At 40.7% G+C, this 6,933-nt stretch overlaps 1 protein-coding gene across 4 annotated transcripts in view; it reads left to right on the forward strand.

Annotated features, from left to right (window-relative positions):
* LOC138417532 (malignant T-cell-amplified sequence 1) overlaps positions 1-6,543 on the forward strand; it is a 43,444-nt gene extending 36,901 nt beyond the window's left edge. For 3 of the 4 annotated variants that reach the window (XR_011248187.1, XR_011248189.1, XR_011248188.1), the window contains 2 exons: positions 364-511; positions 1,779-2,612. The gene's annotated coding sequence lies outside the window, so the exon portion shown is untranslated. Of the gene's footprint in view, positions 1-363; positions 512-1,778; positions 2,613-5,967; positions 6,125-6,488 lie in introns of those variants that run through there. The other variant, XR_011248190.1, reaches the window with a different exon arrangement.
* Positions 6,544-6,933: the final 390 nt, after the last annotated feature.

A 6,933-nucleotide genomic window follows, 5' to 3' on the forward strand; every position in this document is an offset into this window, starting at 1 on the left:
AAGCTATCTCTTGTTTTGATTTATTAGGAGGATATTAAAGGCATTTTCTTTTTTATGCAGTTTTCTTAAGACGCCTTTAAAACAAATGACTTTCTGGTCTGTGCCTCTTTCCAAGTCAGATACTGATTTAATATTGATTTGCAGAAGGGACTCCATTACAAAAACCTTTTGTAATTGTCCAAATTCCCTGTGTTTAGGAAGCTTTTGAGACAACCAGGAATAAGCAGTTTCTGTAATGGTTGGAGAGAATTGCATGGTGCAGAAAATAAAGGCTTGTCTGTTGACTCAGGCTTGTGTATGAGTTAGTATATAATTTACTAATTAAAAAAGATGTTAACCATGAGTTGTATTGTTGCTTTCTAGATTAAAAAGAAAACAAACTGCCAGCAACTCTAGTTCTTTTTTTCCCTGTGAGAACACTGTCAGCCCACTGTGGAACTGAAATTCCATAAGATGAAGAAATTTAAGTTGATTTTATGTGCCATAAAGTTTATGAAAAAACTCTTCACAGGTAAACATTATACTGGATTCTGAAACATTGAAAGGATGCCAACTGACAGAGATTTGTAAAGATAGTTGAACATGTTATCTTTGCATAGGTAGCAATAGTATATTTACATTTTTAAATGGGTGCCAGAAACTAGGGGTGGAGGGTGGTGGAAGAAATGGGGAAGTACTGGTCAAAGGGTAAAACATTTCCAGTTAAAAGATGGGCGAGTTCTGGATCCAGTATACAGCATGGTGACTGTAGTTACTTATACTGTGTGGTGTACTTGAAAGTTGCTAAGAGAGTAAATTTTAGATGCTCTCCTCTCTCACACACACAATGGTAACTGTGTGATGTGATGGAGGTGTTCCTTGTTGATAAGGTGGTCATTTTGCAACAACATTCAAGTGTATCAGGTCATCACATTGTACACCTTAGACTTGTAGAGTGTTATATCTCAATTATATCTCCATAAAGCTGGAAAAAGAGAAGAATAATTTGAATATATACTTTCTTATGGGTTAGGTGTTTTACAGTTGGTCATGCTCAAGTCTGTTGTTTCCAGCTCTCCCCTGGCTTAAGACCCTCTGCGGGCAAAGGGGAATAACTGAGTTAGGGTAATGGGTTTCCAGGGTCGTCTTGCCTGTTACCTTATTTAATAAGGTTTGGCTGTGCAGTCACTAGTTGGATTCAATTACGTCTCTTCCTGACATTTTCATTCATTTGATTGCCTAGACCTAGTATGTCAGGGAAGACGAGGTCTGGGGCCAGGACTATTTTCCTTTGAAAGCATCAGTGCTGATCAGATTTAAATATTTGCTTTCCCCCTCTCCTGCTACCAACCCCACCACCTTGGCCATATCTAAGTCAACCAAATATGCTCTCAAAAATTTTTTTAAAGGTTTTTTTTTGATATGGGCCATTTTAAAAGTCTTAGTTAAATTTGCTATGATATTGCTGGTTTTTTTTTTTTTTTTAATGTTTTGGGTTTTTGGCTCTGAGGCATGCAGGAGCTTAGCTTCCTGACCTGGGATAGAAGCAGCACCTCTTGCACTGGAAGGCGAAGTCTCAACCACTGGACCACCAGGGAAGTCCCTCTTTCCCGTAAAATTCGTGAAAGCCCCCAAATAATTAAGAAAGGCACACGTTCAAACCTACTGACTCATCTATAAATTGTTCAGGTAGAAAAGCGTCTTTTATTCATTCAGAAAGCATGGAAGGCAGTTCTAGCAAGGAAGCCACCTTGATCCTAAGGGGCCCCTCGATGCATTTCTCTCTTTTCCTTATCTAGGTTCTATAGCTGTCAACGGAAAACTGTCACCTGCCAGAACAGATGTTACAGCCATCAAGCCACTGCAGACACTCCAGCGGGGCACCCTGAGGGGACTCAGGAGGAGAAAGAACCAGACGCTGGCCCCAGATGGCTGAGGGTACATCAAAGGAATGACTTCCGTGAGGCCAGACTCTTGCAACTTCCTGTACACAGAAAAATGCAAAATGCCTTTCCTTGAAATGTCCGGTTTTCTTTACTTAACAGTAATCCCTTGATGTTCTAACTACCTGGTCTTTGTTGCAAAAACTCCTATGTGTCCTGGCTTCTCCCTTACCTCTTTGGGGCAGTTCTTTAGGATAGCTGTCCCCAACCATTTTGGTCCCAGTGACTCGTTGTGTGGAAGACAATTTTTCCATGGCCCAGGGCTGGGGGGATGATTTTGCAATGATTCAAGTGCATTATATTTGTTATGTGTGTGAGCGTGCTACGTCGATTCAGTTGTGTCCAACTCTTTGCAACCTCATGGACTGTAGCCCACCAGGCTCTTCTGTCCGTGGGATTCTAAGGCAAGGATCCTGGAGTGGGTTGTCATGCCCTCCTCCAGGGGATTTTCCCAACCCAGGGATTTAACCTGCATCTCCTTCACTGCAGGCAGGTTCTTTACCACTAGCACCACCTGGAAAGCCCACATGTATCATGCACTTTATTTCTGTTATTATCACATCAGCTCTATCTCAGATCATCAGGCATTAGATCCCAGAGGTTGAGTACCCTTGCCTTAGAGTTATCTGAAGGGCTGCTTCAGGGGCTTAAGTCCTCAGCTTTGCTTGCCAAATAAAACATGTATCTCAACTTTTAGGTCATGTATTTTTTTTTTCCAGTTGACATAGTGCCCACTATGCCCAGGCAGGAGGCTGGTGGGAGAATGAAGGAAAAAATAAAGCAGATCACAGGCCTAATCATGCAACCAATCTGAACTGCATAACCTGACAGACACTCACTGTTTTACAGGCACATGAAACAATAAGCCTGCATTTCCTGGGTAGGTCCTACCTCATCTGTGTTGTGATTAAATCACAGACTGTTATGGATCTGAGAGTTCAGGGCAGTGAGGCTGGTATTTAGTGGAAGCCCCTGAGTCTTTCAGCAGAACTCTGCCATGGATGTCGGTGATGGCACCAGCCCCTTATGAACTAAACTAAATGTGGATTTCATTTTAAAACAGTCTTGTTTTGCATGTCATGCTCTTTTAGTCCCATCTTATCTATCAGCGGTTCCAGTAATTAGCTGCCTGCTTACTCCAAGCATTGCAATATGATTATACAACATTTATAAAATTTGGAACCCATCCTGTCCTCCACTCAAAGCAAGACTTCAGGATTTAAAGATGCCTTCTTGTGTATCATATCATCTTTGGTGTGTGCAATGGGCAGGTCCTTGTGTGGTTTCTATAAATTCACCTAAATGGGGGACTTTTCTAGAAGAGTTTCCTTCACGCTGCCTTCTGTGAAGAGTGATGGAAGAATACAGTTAATTTTGTGAGTACAAGAATCATAAAAATGTCACTGACATGAAATTGACTTTTTGTTTACATTAAAAGGGACAAATATTCTTCCCTCTCTAGAAACTTAATTAGAACATCTTCAAAGACCCTGAAAGAGACATAATTTCAGGAACTTTCAAGTAGTGAGTAATGGAGGTTTCCTTTATTTATTCCTTTGATTAATTCTACCCAAAGTGCATCCCCCCCCCCAGAAGATATTTTCTTTGTTCTTTGTTCATTAGCAAATCTTTATTCATCGTGACTCGGAATCCAGTCACTCCTCTTGCAGAGCTGTCTGTGTTCCCTCAGTTTCCTTGGCACAGTGGATGCACACACGTGTGTAACACTCATAGTGTCATTCTAGGAATGGCCTCTTACTCTATAAGTGGCAAGAAACAGAGTAAGGCTATGTAGCCACGGAACCCACTTTATTTTATAGCCTTTAGCTTCCTGAAAAAAGTCCAGAAATGAGGCTGGGACTTCATTTGGAACACTAGGTAAGTAGAGTTCAAATGGTCCACTTATTTATATCAACAAATTCAATCCAGGCATCTCAAAAAATCTCCAAACAATAAATGCTTGAGAGGATGTGGAGAAGAGGGAGCCCTTCCTGCGCTATTGGTGGGAATGTCAGTTGGTACGGTGACTATGGAGAACAGTGTGATGGTTCTTTAACAGACTGAAAACAGAGCTACTGTATGATCCAGCAGTCCCACTCCTGGGTGTGAAAGTGAAAGTTGCTCAGTTGTGTCTGACTCTTTGTGACCCCATGGGCTGTACAGTCCATGGAATTCTTCCAGGCCAGAATACTGGAGTGGGTAGCCTTTTCCTTCTCCAAGGGGATCTTCCCAACCCAGGATCAAACCCAGGTCTCCCGCATTGCAGGCGGATTCTTTACCAGCTGAGCCACAAGGGAAGCCCAAGAATGCTGGAGTGGGTAGCCTATCCCTTCTTCAGCGGATCTTCTCAACCCAGGAATCAAACCAGGGTCACCTGCATTGCAGGTAGATTCTTTACCAACTGAGCTAGGAGGGAAGCCCTATACCTGGAGAAATCCATAATTAAAAAACTACATGCACCCCAGTGTTCACTGAAGCGCTATTTACAATAGCCTCTTTGGAGAAACGTGAATATGTACCATTAAATGCTCACAACTTTACTTCCAGACCAGCATAGCTATCTTGGCATTTCTATTTACTGTAAATAGAGATCAGAAAACAATTTTGAAAGCTATTGGGAACAACAGGAGGAAAAAAGCACAGATATCCTTAAAACGGGAAAATTAATGCAGTCACCTGATAGGCAACCTCAGAAATACCAGCAGAGGGCGCAACAGCCTGTTTTATAATGAGGGAGAAGCAATGCTCCGAAAACAACCTAAAATGGCATTTTCTCTCCTTGCTTATTAGTTCCTAATACACTAAAAAATGTAATGACTTTATTGACAGCAACATTTGAAACTAAAATCTCAGAAGTTGTAATAATTGTATTTGAGTCGTGAGAGGATTATTGTACGTAATATCTGACTTTTGGAACTAAAAGGGACTCTAGATCTTTCTGGTCCAATTTCTCTGTTTAAGGCCAGGGAGACTGAGGTTCTTAATCTTGAAGTTAAGATTCAAGGCAAGAGTTTTGATGGGAATTCTGGTCGTATTACAGGGTCCAAGACTGTGATTTGGCAACTCTGCTACTCAGCCAACTGTGGTTTTAGCCTAATAACTGCAGTTCGCCTGGATAGGGAACTGGATGGGTGGGTGGGATATGGGATCACTGAAGTCAAGAATATTTTTCAGCTGATGTTTATCTGTAGAATCTCCTTGTCTCTCTTATAAGAACATTTATATTTTCAGAGAAGTGGCATTTTCAGGGAGAACCTGCCATCCTCCTGTAACCTCTTCACCATTTTTTAAAGTATCTCTGTTTCCAGCTGTGACCGAGCAAAGTTGTTTTATCAAATGCTGTCTTTCCAGCCTCTGGTTATTTCTGCAGTAGTGGGGGAGGGATATTTCACACATTTGGTTTATACTAAGAAGATACTTCCTACAGCATCAACAAATATCCCGTAACAGGAATGAGCATGGAGACCAGGCTTCGGTTCTGTAGCAAGAATTCTCATGAAAGTTACGCTGCTATTCAGGAAGTGGAGGCTGACATAAAGCTACATTATTAACTCACAGAAGTAATGAAAGCTTGCATTCAAAAGCTTTGAATCATCTCCGAATCATCACTTGACCCCAAAACAAAAAAGAAAACTGACATGACAATCATGGACATTAAAATATTGAAAATTTATTTTGTAATTTACATTGTTTCTTCTTGCTAAAATTGTGAAGTGGCTTGAAAACTGTCTAAAGGACCATAAATGGTTCACACTGGGAATTATAGATTAGAAATTTTTGTTGAGAAGGTGAGAAGAGAAAGAATTTCTGGGAACCTGGCTATACTACAAGATCTGTCCATATTTGTTTCCTTTTATCGCAAAGAGTCGGACATGACTGAGCAACTGAACTGAACTGAACTGATCAGCAGGTTAGAGAAGGTGATGGCACCCCACTCCAGTACTCTTGCCTGGCAAATCCCTTGGATGGAAAAGCCTAGTGGGCTGCAGTCCATGGGGTCACGAAGAGTCGGACACGACTGAGCCACTTCCCTTTCACTTTTCAGTTTCCTGCATTGGAGAAGGAAATGGCAACGCACTCCAGTGTTCTTGCCTGGAGAATCCCAGGGACAGGGGAGCCTGATGGGCTACTGTCTATGGGGTCGCACAGAGTCGAACACGACTGAAGCGACTTAGCAGCAGCAGCAGCAGCAGCAGCAGCAGGTATTACTTTCCATCAACCATTTAAAACGGGGATAATAGTTTAACAAAAAAATGACTTTCAATGTGTTATAGAAAATACAAGGTAAATAAAACTTCAATCAAATATCTGATTGGAAAACTTTACAGAGACTCTTCTAAACATGATTTAAAAATACGGTTTCCTTTTGAAAGTATCTGAAAATCAAATTACCCAGATCATTACACATTTAACTTTAAGTTTCAGTTTGACAAAGTTTCTCTATTGGAATACATATTTTAGAAGTAAGATTAAATCAGTAAACAGATTAAATGAGTAAGCACTTTCCCCTTTGCCTGGCTCAGACAGCTTGTTACTATTATTTTAAAAATTTCCATTACACTGCAGCAAAATGACCATCCAGTTTTCAGCGTGTGCAACTTTTGAGCAGAAGGTTTTTTAGGTAAGAACTGAATGTCCTTTTTCTTATAAAAAGTAAGTGGTTTAATCACATGTTCTTTTGGAGACATCCAAGGTTTAGCATTTCATGGTTTTACCATCTTTGTCCAAATAAAGGAAATAAGGAACCTCTCTGGTTTCATTGTGAGAACTCTGGGTGAACAGCTATATATAACAACTTGACAACATTATTCGAAATTTCCGGAATTTTATTATAATATCTCTTTGAATTGGTGATGATCCCTGAGGACAGGACTATCCCTATGCTTATTCATTAGAAACTTTTCTGGATTAAATGCTGGCAAAAGTCTTCTTGGGAGCAGGGTCTGCATTATTTAAAAGGTCTCATAATCTATCCTCATGTCCAAATTTACACTGTTTTGTGAATCACATG

Source organism: Ovis canadensis, chromosome 13 (genome assembly GCF_042477335.2).
Source record: "Ovis canadensis isolate MfBH-ARS-UI-01 breed Bighorn chromosome 13, ARS-UI_OviCan_v2, whole genome shotgun sequence".
Lineage (NCBI taxonomy): Eukaryota > Metazoa > Chordata > Mammalia > Artiodactyla > Bovidae > Ovis > Ovis canadensis.